Below are 17475 nucleotides of genomic sequence, written 5' to 3'. Positions count from 1 at the left end.
ATTGTCTGTGAAGGCACAATTTGAAGGCAAAGCCCTCAGTAGGTAAGTGGCACAGATGAAGAGGAAATGCTGCACGGCTCGCTCCATCCACTGGGGCACCTCATGGTCATTAAGGCCACTTATCCACGTCCAGCGCCATCTTTTATTTGGCAGCCCCAGTAAGGGTGATAGGACAGGCAAACAGCAGAACGATCCCTCCCAGGACCCAGGCCCTAGTCACCTACCAACACTTAAAATTGGCGGGCAGGGAAAGAGATACCAGCAGTAGCTCTGGTGGGTACAATGCAAGGGAAAGATAGGTTGGAGGCAAGTCAGCAACAGGCTGCATTTTCCTTCCATGTCCAACATCATCCTGACTAATTTCAGGCAGCATAGCAGAGGACCAATCTGACCATAATGATTTTATTTTTTTTAATTGCATCATCACGATTTCCTCCCACAGTCCAAAGATATGCGGGTTAGGTGGATTGGCCATGACAAATTGCCCCTTAGTGACAGGGGGACTAGCTAGGGTAAATGCATGGGGTTATGGGGATACGGCCTGGGTGGGATTGTGTTCGGTGCAGACTCAATGGGCTGAATGGCCTCCTTCTGCACTGTAGGATTCTATGATTCTAGCACAACTCTTTTCCTTGCTCTGATGAAAGGTGATCAGCCTGAAATGTTAACTGTTCCTCTCTCCACAGATGCTGCTGGATTCTGTTTTTATTTCAGACTTCCAGCATCGATGACTGTGTTAACACTTCCAGGCCGCTTCCTAATTCTGCTAATTAACTTGATTGCATATTTAAGATGCATTGTTTTCAATCCAATGGACAAAGCATTACAGTTATTAGTATCAATTTCCAATCATTATTTTTCTACCTGCTTGCTTCTTTGTTCTAAGTCCTTTGACAAATCTTTTGTTTCTTCCTTTGTCACAATGATTCTCCCTATTTGAATGTTCGCAAAAGTGAAAACTTAATATCCAAGTCACTAAAGACACATTGAATTACTGAATCACAGAATCGTTACACCAGTGAAGGAGGCCATTTGGCCCGTCACATCTGCACCTGCTCTCCAAACGAGCATTATGACTTACTGCTATTTCCCTGCCATTTCCTCATAAACCCTACACATTGGGCCCGATTTTACCAAAGATTGGCGCCCGTTTTCGGGCGCGGGATCGCGGTAAATTCGGGCGTCGGGCCTTTAATGCGATCTGCATCTGAATCCGAGCAGATCGCGGCTTTACCGACACCCAATTCGGGCACAGATCCGGTCCGTGCCTGAATCGGGCGGCCCGACAATTTAAATGTATTAGCATGCATTTAAATCGATTTAATGAACTGCCTGCCCAATTCTACCGCCAAATCCCACTTTACCACCGCGCGGCCTGATCCGGATCCGCAATTTTAGCGACCTGCTAAATAAAAGTCGGAAGCCGGCGCTTCCTCAGTGAGGGTTGGCGAGGAGGTAGGTGCATGGCGTCCAAAAGCTCTCCGGTACTTACGGGTGTCTTGTAGTCGCAGCCATTCCGCCGTCCCGGGTCGGTGACGGCTCTGCGAGTGTGTGGGGGGGAGGGGGGAGGATGGATCTCTGGTTGCGGGGGGAGGAGGGGGGAGGATGGATCTCTGGTTGGGGGGTGAGGAGGGGGGAGGATGGATCTCTGGTTGGGGGGGGAGGAGGGGAGGAGGATGGATCTCTGGTTGGGGGGGAGGAGGGGGGAGGATGGATCTCTGGTTGGGGGGTGAGGAGGGGGGAGGATGGATCTCTGGTTGGGGGGGGAGGAGGGGGGGAGGATGGATCTCTGGTTGGGGGGGGGAGGAGGGATCTCTGGTTGGGGGGGGAGGAGGGGGGGAGGATGGATCTCTGGTTGGGGGGGGGAGGAAGGATCTCTGGTTGGGGGGTGAGGAGGGGGGAAGGATGGATCTCTGGTTGGGGGGGAGGAGGGGGAGAAGATGGATCTCTGGTTGGGGGGGTGAGGGGGAGAGGATGGATCTCTGGTTGGGAGGGGAGGAGGAGGGGGGGAGGATGGTTCTCTGGTTGGTGGGGGGGAGGACGTAAACCATTCAAGGCACGTAAACCATTCATTATCTTTACTGTTAAAGGATAGGCATTGAAACATTTGAATGTTTTAATTCCTATCCTTTAACAGTAAAAATGATCTCTTTTCAAAATATTGTTACACTTTAGAAAGTTAATAAACTAATTTTTCTGCATAAACTACCAATACATTCATTTGATCTAAAATATTAAACTTCTGACACTGTTTTAGTATATCCTAGATGTTCCTGCGACTAGAAATTTCTTCTAAAGAACTGTTACTTCAGGATATATGCTACAAGTACTGGGTTTGTTATATATTTATTTTACAATATGTTGATGGGGAGACGTCTCTGTGACAACAGGAATGAACAGACACTCAAAATGATGTGGATGTACTTTGTTCTGTGTGGTGGAAGATTCTCAGAAATGCACATTTTATTGTTCACTTGAGCCCTGCAAGGAGACACAATCAGCCCAAAATAACCCAAGCAGCTCACATTCATTACTGAGACAAAAGTAGACAGTTGAAATAGATGCAAGTGTAATCTTTCGACAAAAGCTTTGAGTTTAATAGCGTTATCAGATTGTTAGAACAATATTTTCTCTAACAAGAGCAGGTATAATTATTGCCAACTCTTCCATGTGTCAGAGGGCCGCTCTCTCTGCTTTTTTTTCTTTCCCGCCCGGGCGCGCTGCTTCAGATTTTTTTTCGAACTGCGCATGCGCAGTTCAGAGCTCCGATCGTTCCGGCAGCGCTAAGCCCCGCCCACTGCGCGGATCAGACCGGAGCCGGCAGAAAGCGTATGGGCGCGCTGCAAAGAGGATTCCGGGGCTCGGATCTGTATTACGCCCAGATTCGACACTTAGAATCAAAATGGTAAAATCGGGCCCATTCTTTCTATTCGAGTAATCATCTAATGCCCCCTTGAATGCTTCAATTGAACCTGCCTCCACCACACTTCCAGGCAGTGCATTCCAGACACAAACCACTTGCTGTGTGAAGAATTGTTTTTCTCAAATCACGTTTACTTCTTTCGCAAATCACTTTAAATCTGCGCCTTCCCATTCTTAACCCTTTTAAAAGCAGCAACAGGTTCTCCCTATCTACGCGGTCCAACCCCCTCATGATTTTGAACATCACGACCAAATCTCTTCCCAGCCTTCTTCTGTCCAAGGAGAACAGTCTCAATCTCTCCAATCCATCCTCCTAACTGATGTTTCTCATCCGTGGAACCACTTTTGTAAACCTCTTCTGCACTCTCTCCAATGCTTACACGTCCTTCCAATACACGTACCGACTGACTCAAGAACAGCTTCTTCCCTGCTGCTATCAGACATTTTTTAATGAACTTACCTCATATTAAGTTGATCTTTCAACACACCCTAGCTATGACTGTAACACTACATTCTGCACTCTCTCCTTTCCTTCTCTATGTACAGTATGCTTTGTCTGTATAGCGCGCAAGAAACAATACTTTTCACTGCATATGAATGCATGTGACAATAATAAATCAAATCAAACAATGTGGCACCCAGAACTGTACACAATATTCTAGTTGAGGTCTAACTAGTGTTTTGTGTAAGTGCAGCATATTCTCCTTGCTCTCATACTCTCTGGGCAGAACCTTCCACTCAGTGCACAGAGTACTGGCAGAGGCGCGAAAACTGGCATGCAACTTTCCAGCTACACAGTCGTGTTTTCTCTCCAGATTTTCGTGCACTTTGTGCAAAATAAATCCAGGGGTGTGGTTTTCACCGTCACTCCACAGGGGAAGGGCCTGATAGAGCCGGCAACACCAGCTGCATGGAGATAGGGAACCACCCTTGAACGGCAATAAAAATAAACTACCCCACGGGGGCGGCACGGTGGCACAGTGGTTAGCACTGCTGCCTCACAGCCCCAGGGACCTGGGTTCACTTCCCAGCTTGAGTCACCATCTGTGCAGAGTTTGCACATTCTCCCCGTGTCTGCATGGGTTTCCTCCGGGTGCTCCGGTTTCCTCCCACAGTCCAAAGATGTGCGGGTTATGTTGATTGGCCATGCTAAATTGCCCCTTGGTGTCCCGGGATGCGTAGGTTAGAGGGGTTAGCAGAGTAAATATGTGGGATGACGGGGATAGGGGCTGGGTGGGATTGTGATCGGTGCAGACTCGATGGGCTGAATGGCCTCCTTGTGCATTGTCGGGATTCTATGATTCCACGATACAGGGGAACCCTCCCACATGCATTGGGATGACCCCCCCGCCACCACACAGGCATTGATATGGGCCTCCCCCTCACATACCAGTGAAAATCTCCTTTCCCAATTTTCACAAGATTTTCAGCCCACATCACCATTTGCGCTGATGGCTAATGAGAGCTCAAAATCACTCTCTCCATGGCTATTAATAAAGCCCAGAATACTATCTGCTTTATTAACTGCTCTCCACTTGTCCTGCCATCTTCAATGAACCATGTACATAGATACCCAAGTTCCACTGCTCCTGCACCTTCTTTAAGAACTGTACCCCTTATTTTATATTGTCTCTCCATGTTCTTCCTGCCAGAATGCATCACCTCACACTTCTCCACATCAAACTTCATCTGCCACTTATCTGCCCACTCCACCCAACTTGTCTATGACCTTTTGAAATTCTACACCGTCCTCTTCATAATTTACAATACTTCCACGTTTTGTGTCATCCGCCAACTTTGAAATTATCCCCTGCACACCAAGATGTAGATCGTTAATATATATCAAAAAAATAAACTTCTGAAGCTCCAGAGATCCTCAGCTTAGACACAGGGAGGCCTGCACCTTTTCTGATAACTTGCTTTTCACTTGTGCCAGGTTCCTGGGCTATGAGAACATGTTCCACTTTGTTAGATTTTCCAGTTTTCTTTTTAATCTGACTCATCCATCCAAATACTATCTGCATCTCGTGGATCTCTTTAATTACTCTCATTGTACAAAGAACAAAGAACAAAGAAAATTACAGCACAGGAACAGGCCCTTCGGCCCTCCAAGCCTGCACCGACCATGCTGCCCGACTGAACTAAAAACCCCTACCCTTCCAGGGACCACATCCCTCTATTCCCATCCTATTCATGTATTTGTCAAGACGCTCCTTAAAAGTCACTACCGTATCTGCTTCCACTACCTCCCCCGGCAACAAGTTCCAGGCACCCACCACCCTCTGTGTAAAAGAATCTGCCTCGTATATCTCCTTTAAATCTTGTCCCTCGCACCTTAAACCTGTGTCCCCTAGTAACTGACTCTTCCACCCTGGGAAAAAGCTTCTGACTATCCAATCTGTCCATGCCTCTCATAATCTTGTAGACTTCTATCAGGTCTCCCCTCAACCTCCGTCATTCCAGTGAGAACAAGCCAAGTTTCTCCAACCTCTCCTCATAGCTAATGCCCTCCATACCAGGCAACATCCTGGTAAATCTTTTCTGTACCCTCTCCAAAGCCTCCACATCCTTCTGGTAGTGTGGCGACAAGAATTGAACCTTTTTTCTCATATTACTTCAAGTATTTAACCACCTCTTGTTTTCGATATAAACACTTTATAGTTCATTTGATTTCTGCTGACATGTTTTGCCAATTCTGAGTTCCTTTGTTTTGTTTCCTTTTAGATTCTACTCATCTGCACTTTTTTCCATTTCTAACAGAAGGTTTAGAACTGAAATATTTATTAATCTGATCTCCCCAGAAGCTGCTGACTGACTTGCTTAATGCTTCTGGTATTGTCTGTTTTATTTTCAGATTCCATCAACTACAGTTTTTTCTGTTTGTTGATATTTTTATACCTGCATTTAAAATGTTCATTGCTTCATAAATCCTAGATACACAATGGTATAGTGACATGAATACTGCCACATCAAGGCTTAATTTCAGGTTTAAGTGTCTCCGTTTCCCATTAAGCTGACAGGAAACTAGGGCAGTGCAGAAACTTAACCTATGAGATCACTCACTAACATTTCCTTACATTTGAAAATTCTGAAAAGAGTTACTTCATACTTGCAAAAGTTAATCAAAATGCTCATGTGAAATGAGATCATTTAAGATTCGCTGTCAACTACTTTTGGTCATTTAATTCATAGAATCCCTACAGTGCAGAAGGAGGCCATTTGGCCCATCAAGCCTGCAACGATGACAATCCCACCAGAGGGGCAATTTTTTGACACAGAGAATGGTGAGTGTCTGGAACAAGCTGCCAGATGTAGTAGTAGAGGTGGGTACAATTTTGTCTTTTAAAAAGCATTTAGACAGTTACATGGGTAAGATGGGTATAGAGGGATATGGGCCAAATGCGAACAATTGAGATTAGCTTAGGGGTTTAAAAAAAAAGGGCGGCATGGACAAGTTGGGCTGAAGGGCCTGTTTCCATGCTGTAAACCTCTATGACTCTATGACTTTATGACCCAGGCCCTATCCCCATAACCCATCCATTTATCATACTAGTCCCCCTGAAACTAAGGAACAATTTAGCATGGCCAATCAACCTAAACCGCACATCTTTGGATTGTGGGAGGAAACTGGAGCACCCGGAGGAAACCCACGCAGACACGGGTACAATATGCAAACTCGACACAGACAGTGACCCAAAGCCAGAAGTGAACCCGGATCCCTAGTGCTGTGAGGCAGCAACACTAACCATTGTGCCACCGTGCCGCCCAATTGTTTCAAAGGATGAGGGAATGTTAAAGTAGAGGCTTCAATGGGGGAGTAAGAAATGGCAAGTGTGAAAAGACTGGAAGTTGAATGAAGAAAGAGATTGGGTTGGGTAGGAGATCAGAGGGATGAAGTTTCGCGGGTGTCAGAGATTGGGGTGTGCAGGGAATCAGACATTTCAGGGAGTGAGGGTGTTTGGCCGATCATGGTGTGTGCACATTGGGTAGTTTGTCAGGCCCAGAGGATACATTCCTGTTCCTCCTTGCTCACAAGCATTGATATAAACACCTTAGTCATAAAGTCATAGAGGTTTATAGCATGGAAACAGGCCCTTCAGCCCAACTTGTCCATGCCGCCTTTTTTTTTAACCACTAAACTAGTACCAATAGCCCATGTTTGGCCCATATCCCTCTATACTCATCTTACCCATGTAACTATCTAAATGCTTTCTAAAAGACAAAATTGTCTTACCTCGTGGATCCAGGTATTTTAATCTACTTTTATCTACAGGTGTTCCCAAGCCCCAGAAAACCCAACCAACCTTATTTTTAAAAAGTCCTGGCCAAATTTTCTGACCTTGCCTGCAGCTGGGATTCTCCAGTCCTGCTGCAGTGAACGGAGATTTTGAGCGCCAAGTTCTCCGTTCTCACTGGCAGCAGGGCATCCAGGACTGGAGAATTCCAGCCCCTATTCAAATTGAGACATATTGCCTCTTTAAAAGATCTGACCTAATGATCTACCTGCTGACAGTGGATTGGTCACCTGGATACACAACTCCCTTACAATAAACATTAAGTGTGTTTGAGTTGGCATTGAAATTTTATAGATATTTACCTTCCACCCAAATCCAACCCATTGATCCTTGGGACTTCGAACTTCCCCTTGTCATGATCTTGTCTTCAAATGAGATGTTTGCATTGAAAACCCAGAACCGTACTTCTGACAGCCTACATCAATCTTCTCAACTTAGGGTGATATGGTGGCACAGTGGATAGCATTGCTGCTTCACAGCACCAGCGATCCAGGTACCATTTTGGCCTTCGGCGATTGTCCCTATAGAGTTTTCATGATCTCCCCGTGTCTGCATGGGTTTTCTCCGGGTGCTCTGATTTCCTCTCATAGTCCAAAATGTGCAAGTTGAGTGGATTAGTGGGTAAATACATGGGGTTATGGGGATATGGTCTGGGCAAGATGCTCTGTTGGAGCGTCAGTGCAGATTCCATGGGCTAAATGGCCTCCTTCTGCACTGTAGGGATTCTATGATTCTACATACTAGATTTAATCAATAATAAGGACAACTTTGGAACTGATCGGTGATATTGCATTGCTGTTATAAAAAAGCAATTAATACTAAGATATTAAGGCACAATCTTTAAATTTAAGATTGCAAATGTACTTGATTTAATATTTTTATCTGCTAATATATCTCTGTACAGGTTTCATCAAATGATAGAGAGAGTATTTAAATGTTGGTTTCTCGTATCGCAAAAGAAAAGCCTGCATTGTATGTAAATCAGTCTATCTAATTTCCAGTACCAAACTTTGGTTAACTAACAGAAAGCAAAGAGTGGGGGTAAATGGGTGTTTTTCTGGTTGGCGATCAGTGACTAGTGGTGTGCCTCAGGGATCAGTGTTGGGACCGCAATTGTTCACGATTGACATAGATGATTTGGAGTTGGGGATCAAGTGTAGTGTGTCAAAATTCGCAGATGCCACTAAGGTGGGTGGAAGAGCAAAGTGTGCAGAGGACGCTGAAAGTCTGCAAAGGGATATAGATAATCTAAGTGAGTGGGCGAGGGTCTGGCAGATGGAGTACAATGTTGGTAAATGTGAGGTCATCCATTTTGGTAGGAATAACAGCAAAATGGACTATTATTTAAATAGTAAAAAATTGCAGCATGCTGCTGTGCGGAGGGACCGAGGTGTCCTTGTGCAGTAATCTCAAGGAGTTGGTTTGCAGGTGCAGCAGGTAATTAAGACGGCAAATGGAATTTTGTCCTTCATTGCTACAGGGGTGGAGTTTAAAAACAGCGAGATTATGTTGCAGCTGTATAAGGTGCTGGTGAGGCCACACCTGGAGTACTGTGTACAGTTTTGGTCTCCTTACTTGAGAAAGGATATACTGGCACTGGAGGGGGTGCAGAGGAGATTCACTAGGTTGATTCTGGAGTTGAGAGGGTTGGTTTATGAGAAGAGACTGAGTAGACTGGGGCTATACACATTGGAATTCAGAAGAATGAGGGGAGATCTTATAGAAACATGTAAGATTATGAGGGGAATAGATAAGATAGAAGCAGGGAAGTTGTTTCCACAGGCGGGTGAAACTAGAACTAGGGGGCATAGCCTCAAAATAAGGGGAAGCAGATTTAGGACTGAGTTGAGGAGGAACTTCTTCTCACAAAGGGTTGTGAATCTGTGGAATTCCCTGCCCAGTGAAGCAGTTGAGGCTACCTCATTGAATGTTTTTAAAGCAAGGGTAGATAAATTTTTGAACAGTAAAGGAATTAAGGGTTATGGTGAGCGGGTGGGTAAGTGGAGCTGAGTCCACAAAAAGATCAGCCATGATCTTATTGAATGGCAGAGCAGGCTCGAGAGGCCAGATGGCCCACTCCTGCTCCAATTTCCTATGTTCTTATGTTCTTTCTGTGGCCAGAAATAGCTATGGATTCGGCTTGTAATAAAACAGCCTCCAACTTGCATTTTCTTTTGTCTTTCTGATAAGCTGAGTTGAAGATAAGGTTTGTTTAAGTGATATGATCTCAAATGTTCTTTTAATTCCCCGCTCTCTAAGCAGCAAAACAAGACTGGCAGGAGTTGACTGTTTAAAAATAAAACTCTGCTGGATAGCTTTGATTTAGAGACCAACTGATGTAATATCTACTTGAGCAGCTTCAATAGAGTCATTTATTGAAATTTCCCCAATAGCTATTCAGTTGATACAGTTTCTCTCTATTAAGTCTGGATAATGAGAACTATTAGATTTTTAGAAGTTTATTTGTTTTTCATTTCTACATGACTCCTGATGTCTGTCCATGGAGGGAGCATGATGTTTGGCTGAGTTTCAAAAGCTACAATTACTTAGCAAGGGATTCTGAATTCACAGTTTGATTGACAGCTTAAAGAGGCCATTAAAGGATTAGTGCCATGAATGTAAATTTGTTTGTTTTAAGAGATTAACCAATTGAGAAGATTTAAAAGTTCTGATGCTTTCATATATGGGAATCTTTTGTCATTATTAAGTCTGGATAATGAAAGAACTATTAGATTTTTAGAAGTTTATTTGTTTTTCATTTCTACATGACTCCTGATGTCTGTCCATGGTGAGTTAGCATTGTGTTAACACATGGGCTTGATGAGCCATGTGTGGTGGTTGAGGGAGCATGAGTTGGCATGGAAGATATGAGAGGGGGATGAGGACATAAGATGCCATTGAGTTGGCGTGGATGATGGCGGGAGGATGAGGAGGGGCTAGGGCTAGAGGGCCTAAAATCTTTCAGAACAATGGGGACCAAGTCCCAGGGATCTGAGGTGGGCCTTCTATCCACTCTATCCGAGCACTCGTTTGCCCTGTGTCCTCCCAGATCCATTTCAAGGATTGGTGGGCCCAACTTTGCCTTGCAACACCACCAAACTTCTGAAGTGTCTATCTTTCTGTGCCCCCTTGGCTTAGACTCGCCATTCAGTAGATACAGTTTCTCTCTATTAGTCCAATCTGTTCCAGATAATATTTTGAAAATCTCGATTAACCTTAATTCCAGGGGACACAGCCTGAGTTTGTGCAATGTGTCCTTGTCATTTAACCCATGAGATTTGGGCAACATTCCGGTTAAACCTGCACTGCACTCTCTCCGAGGCCAGTGAATCCTTCCTAAAGCGTGGTGCTCGCAAATCACATAGGGTTGATAGGTTTACAAAATGCTGCATGCATTTATGGAGAACAATAGTTATTGTCACATTTGCCAGTGTAGAAATTAATTTGTGCCATTAATTGTAGGATGGGGAATGAATTAATGTCTGCACACACTGTAAAAGAGCAGTGAAATGTGAGGCGCTGTGTTTATATTGTACAGTTCCCAAAGCTGTCCTTGTAACATTGTGTCAACAGCGTTAGATGTGATCTCTATCATGGACAAAACCAGTCAGGCAATGACAGTTATATTCTCAATTTTGATACTAATTGCTTTAGAATTATTGGAATGAATAAAGATCTTGCTGCCAAATAAGTCTTTGGGGGTGAATCTCCCAAAAGTGCGGAATTGGCAAAAAAACTGGTCTAGATCACAACTGTTTTTTCAGTGCAGCTTCAGACCTGAATCTCCGCACTCTGTGCACTGCAGAGGTCACAATCGTGAATCTCATTGAAAACCCCGGGGGGGGGGGGGGGGGGGGGGGGGGGGCGGGGAGGCGGGGGAGGCGGGGAGGCGGGGGGGGGGGCTATTCACCCGGAGTCTGACAGCTCCAGACCTCTGCCCCAATCTGTTAGCTCAAATGCTGGCCAGCCCAGGACCCCCACAGTGCTGCCCCTCCAGCCCCCCCATAGTCCGATCACGGCCCCCATGACAATTCCCGGGCCAGCCCTGACCACCACCACCCCCCCCCCCCCCCCCCCCCCCCCCCCCCCGGAGCGCCCCGATGTCCAGCTCCCCGCACCCAGCGGTAGCGATCCCCCACCCCCCTCACCCCGGCAGACCACACACCCCCACTGACCCTCCCCCGGGGGCAGACCCTCCCGATGGGAGGCAGACTCCCCCCAGGAGGCAGGCCTCCCCAGGCAGACCACTACCACCCCAGCCCGCCCCGATCGCTGGCCTGCCTCCAGCCCAAACCGATCCCCATGCAGAGTGGCAGCGGGACCCCCACCGATCGCCCCTAGGCCTCGGCCACAATAGGCCCCACCTCCTTGGCACTGCCCGATGCCCAATGGGCAGTTCCAAGGTGCCCCCTGGGCAAGGGCACTTTGCCCCTTGGGCTGTGCCAGGGGGCACAGGCTAGCACTGCCAGGGTGCCCATGCCCAGGGGGCACCACCCCCCACCACCCGACACCCTGGGGGGCCCCGATTGCCTCTACTTCACTCCGGCGGGGTCTCTTGCTAGTTCCCCAAATGTGGGGAGATACTCTAAACCCCACCGGAGTGAAATATTCCTGGGGGGGTGGGAGATGCTATCGGGCCCGGTAAGTTCCATGCTGGGCCTGATAATCACATGTAAAATAGTATTAAAATACATTTTAAAAAGATTTAAATCACTTATCTCTCTTCCCACTGGTTTCCAGTGCGTCTGACTGTGACTGTTCTCTGGCTCTGGGAAACGCACTTGGTCAGGAACGCATGCGCAAATCCCGCAAAATGGCCGACACGCGATTCTCCGGTCTGGACCCACCAGAAAATGTGCGGATCACGATGGGAGAATCGCCCCCTTTATTTCTGAAGAGAATCTATTGTCAATGGCTCAACCAACAAAGGATCTCATCAACAAGGCTTTGGATTTTTTTTGCTCTGTTGATCGTATTTGCTGCCAAATAGAATGTAAATGATCAGCTAAATGCTAATAGATTGAGATGTGCAATTTATCTTTCAGTTATATCTTCCAGGGAGCCGAGATGTCAAAGAACAAAGAACAAAGAACAGTACAGCACAGGAAACAGGCCCTTCGGCCCTCCAAGCCTGTGCCGCTCCTTGGTCCAACTAGACCAATCGTTTGTATCCCTCCATTCCCAGGCTGCTCATGTGACTATCCAGGTAAGTCTTAAACGATGTCAGCGTGCCTGCCTCCACCACCCTACTTGGCAGCGCATTCCAGGCCCCCACCACCCTCTGTGTAAAAAACATCCCTCTAATATCTGAGTTATACTTCGCCCCTCTCACCTTGAGCCCGTGACCCCTCGTGAACGTCACTTCTGATCTGGGAAAAAGCTTCCCACCGTTCACCCTATCTATCCCCTTCATAATCTTGTACACCTCTATTAGATCTCCCCTCATTCTCCGTCTTTCCAGGGAGAACAACCCCAGTTTACCCAATCTCTCCTCATAGCTAAGACCCTCCATACCAGGCAACATCCTGGTAAACCTTCTCTGCACTCTTTCTAACGCCTCCACGTCCTTCTGGTAGTGCGGCGACCAGAACTGGACGCAGTACTCCAAATGTGGCCTAACCAGCGTTCTAAACAGCTGCATCATCAGACTCCAGCTTTTATACTCTATACCCCGTCCTATAAAGGCAAGCATACCATATGCCTTCTTCACCACCTTCTCCACCTGTGTTGCCACCTTCAAGGATTTGTGGACTTGCACACCTAGGTCCCTCTGTGTCTCTATACTCCTGATGACTCTGCCATTTATTGTATAACTCCTCCCTACATTATTTCTTCCAAAATGCATCACTTCGCATTTATCCGGATTAAACTCCATCTGCCACCTCTCCGCCCAATTTTCCAGCCTATTTATATCCTGCTGTATTGCCCGACAATGCTCTTCGCTATCCGCAAGTCCAGCCTTTGTCAATGCTGCAATCATTGTTTTAATTATGTTTCCTTTTCTATTTAATAATTTCCAATCATTTTTCAGCGACTTACATTCTTCTGCTCAAAGCTTTTCATCTCCTCTGGTTCCTTTGTTTTAAATCTTCCTGCTTCAAGTTAAAGGTAAGTGGTGCAATTGCAGCCTCATGGCTCTAATGAAACAACGCTCTCACTGAAACAAAACTGCTCAATATTCCAGGTAATGGATAACTTGAACCCCAGTAGATCTGAGATAGCTACAAACCATAGAACCAGCGCACATCAGCTCCAGCTTGATTGGAAGAATATGGATAACCATAAGACCATAAGACCATAAGACATAGGAGCGGAAGTAAGGCCATTCGGCCCATCGAGTCCACTCCACCATTCAATCATGGTTGATTTCAACTCCATTTACCCGCTCTCTCCCCATAGCCCTTAATTCCTCGAGAAATCAAGAATTTATCAATTTCTGTCTTGAAGACGCTCAACGTCTCGGCCTCCACAGCCCTCTGTGGCAATGAATTCCACAGACCCACCACTCTCTGGCTGAAGAAATTTCTCCTCATCTCTGTTCTAAAGTGACTCCCTTTTATTCTAAGGCTGTGCCCCCGCGTCCTAGTCTCCCCTGTTAATGGAAACAACTTCCCTACGTCCATCCTATCTAAGCCGTTCATTATCTTGTAAGTTTCTATCAGATCTCCCCTCAACCTCCTAAACTCCAATGAATATAATCCCACGATCCTCAGACGTTCATCGTATGTCAGGCCTACCATTCCTGGGATCATCCGTGTGAATCTCCGCTGGACCCGCTCCAGTGCCAGTATGTCCTTCCTGAGGTGTGGGGCCCAAAATTGCTCACAGTACTCCAAATGGGGCCTAACCAGTGCTTTATAAAGCCTCAGAAGTACATCCCTGCTTTTGTATTCCAAGCCTCTTGAGATAAATGACAACATTACATTTGCTTTCTTAATTACGGACTCAACCTGCAAGTTTACCTTTAGAGAATCCTGGACTAGGACTCCCAAGTCCCTTTGCACTTTAGCATTATGAATTTAGCATCTGTAACAAGATGACTTTGACTGCTCACAGAGACAGCAGCGGAAGATAGTGATTTGATTTGATTTATTATTGTCACATGTATTAGTGCACAGTGAAAAGTATTGTTTCTTGTGCGCTATGCAGACTAAAGCATACCGTTCATAGAGGAGGAAAGGAGAGAGTGCAGAATGTAGTGTTACAGTCACAGTTAAGGTGTAGAGAAAGATCGACTTAATGCGAGGTAGGTCCACTCAAAAGTCTAATGGCAGCAGGGAAGAAGCTGTGCTTGAGTCGGTCGGTTGGTACGTGACCTCAAGACATTTGTATCTTTTTCCCAACGGAAGAAGGTGGAAGAGAGTATGTCCGTGGTGCATGGGGTACTTGATTATGCTGGCTGCTTTTCCGAGGCAGCGGGAAGTGCAGACAGAGTCAATGGGTCTACATTGACCCATTGTAGACTCATTGACACTGTCTACACTTCCCGCTGCCTCGGGAAGGCTGGTTTGAGTGATGGTCTGGGTTTCGTTAACGACCCTTTGTAGCTTCTTGCAGTCTTGGATAGAGCAGGAGCCATACCAAGCTGCAATACAACCAGAAAGAATGCTTTCTATGGTGCATCTGTAAAAGTTGGTGAGAGTTGTAGCGAACATGCCAAATTTCCTTCGTCTCCTGAGAATGTAGAGATGTTGGTGGGCTTTCTGAAGTACAGCATCAGCATGCAGGGACCAGGACAGTTTGTTGGTGATCGAGACACCTAAAATCTTGAAGATTTCGACCATTTCTACTTTGTCCTCATTGATGTAGACAGGGGCATGCCCTCCACTACACAATATGACTTTGCCTACCCATAGAGACAGTGGTGGGAGATAATGTGAGGTAAATAAAGGAGAGTTGCCTGGATATTTAAGGGTGTGAGTGATCGAGAGCTATTAGCTTTTTGAAGCAGTGGGCTGGGCTATATTTCTTTCCAATTGGGATTGTTGTTTCCCACCCTAAATTACCACCATCAGTGAGAAGGGAAATAACTGAACAGGCAATACCAGCCAGAGGAATTTTGTTTCCATGGTGATGCACTGATATTCAAATGAACAAGAAAAAGGAAACCATTATTTCATAACTCCACGTGGAGAGATTTTTCTCTCATCATCTAGCATTGTGCCTGAACTGCTCAACTAAGAACACACAGTTTGAGGAGAAATTGTCACAGTGTTCTCAGAGGAGAGGTAAACACTTTTCTGCGCTGGCAATTAGATAATGAACTGGCCCTGGCATCAATATTCAGTCATTTTTTTAGCAGACGAACATACGAATTTAGGAACTATAGGCCCTTCGGCCCATCCAGTCTGCCCCACCATTCGATAGGATCGTGGTTGATCTGATTGTGGCCTCAACTCCACATTCTGCCTACCCCTGATAACCTTTGGCTCCCTTGTTAGTCAAGAATCTATCCACCTCTATCTTGGAAATATTCAGTGACCCTGCCTCCACTGCTCTCTCGATTTGATTTTGATTTGATTTGATTTATTATTGTCACGTGTATTGGGATAGAGTGAACAGTATTGTTTCTTGCGTGTTATATAGACAAAGCATACCGTTCATAGAGAAGGAAAGGAGAAGGTGCAGAATGTAGTATTACAGTCAGATATAAGATGTAGAGAAAGATCAGCTTAAAATAAGGTAGGTCCATTCAAAAGTCAGATGGCCTCAGGGTAGAAGCTGCTCTTGAGTCGGTTGGTACGTGTCCTCAGTCTTTTGTTTCTTTTTCCCGACGGAAGAAGGTGGAAGAGAGAATGTCTCGGGTGCGTGGGGTCCTTAATTACGCTGGCTGCTTTTCTGAGGCAGTGGGAAGTGTAGACAGAGTCAACGGATGGGAGGCTGGTTTGCGTGATGGACTGGGCTTCGTTCACGACCCTTTGTAGTTTCTTGTGATCTTGGTCAGAGAGTTCCAAACTTCAGGATTAATGCAGCAGGTCTGGCAGCATCTGTGGAGAGAGAAACACATTGCGGAATTTTCTGGTCATGCCTGGTCCTAGAACAGAAATTTCCTCCCTCGACCAAGGGACCTTTAAATGGCCCTCCAAATTTTCCACGTGCCCGTGACAATTACAACGGCCATAAAAGTTACTTCCAGTTTGAATCCACTGACCCTCCCCTCATATTAAATTATTCAGCATAGCACTCTGAGATTCAGCATAGCACTCTGAGTGGGTGAGGATCTGGCAGATGGAGTATAACGTTGACAAGTGTGAGGTTATCCACTTTGGAAGGAATAATAGTAAAATGGACTATTATTTAAATGGTGAAAAATTACAACATGCTACTGTGCAGAGGGACCTGGGGGTCCTTGTGCATGAATCACAAAAACTCAGTTTGCAGGTGCAGCAGGTGATCAAGAAGGCAAATGGAATGTTGGCCTTTATCGCGAAGGGGACGGAGTATAAAAGCAGGGAGGTCTTACTGCAATTGTACAAGGTACTGGTGAGGCCGCAACTAGAGTACTGTGTACAATTTTGGTCCCCTTGTTTGCGAAAGGATATATTGGCCTTGAAGGGAGTACAGAAAAGGTACACCAGGTTGATACCAGAGATGAGGGGGTTAGCTTATGAGGAGAGATTGAGTAGATTGGGCCTGTACTCGTTGGAGTTTAGAAGGCTAAGGGGAGATCTTATTACAGAGACATATGTAGCGGGCTCCCTCTTTTTAACTCCACTCGCAGGCTTATTTTAGGTTTGGTTCTCCGTTACCCAAACCCCACCAATGCCCGAGTGATTCTCTCTCTCGCCGATGGAACAACGGCCACCTTGCGCCTACTTCACTAGAGTAGCGCCCCCAAGAGAGAGAAAAGGAAACTGCTGCCTATCCACTACCTGGCAGCCTTTCCTGAGTGGGCGGGTTCAAATCGCCCAGAGTACCCTCGGTTCTTGACTCCGGAATTATGGTGAGGGATATTAAAATGTGACCTGACCAGGATAGCTGATGAGAAAATGAAAGAGCAAGATGGGCTCCAATCGAGTTCAAATCATATATCTTTTATTAAACACCAAAATTAAACCTCATCAACACCAGAAAACAAACATATCGGTATCTTATACTCTATAACTATGACTATGGGAACAAAAACTAAACGGGCACAATGTAAATTCTAACTTTAAACGGTGTTAGCAATATCTTATACTATGAAAAGGTTCATGCACCCACCATTCCCACAAAAGCCTCCACTGCTATGTTACCCTCAGGAACTTCACGAATTACT

This window comes from Mustelus asterias, chromosome 6, assembly GCF_964213995.1.
Source record: "Mustelus asterias chromosome 6, sMusAst1.hap1.1, whole genome shotgun sequence".
Classification (NCBI taxonomy): domain Eukaryota; kingdom Metazoa; phylum Chordata; class Chondrichthyes; order Carcharhiniformes; family Triakidae; genus Mustelus; species Mustelus asterias.
This window is presented reverse-complemented; position numbering follows the sequence as displayed.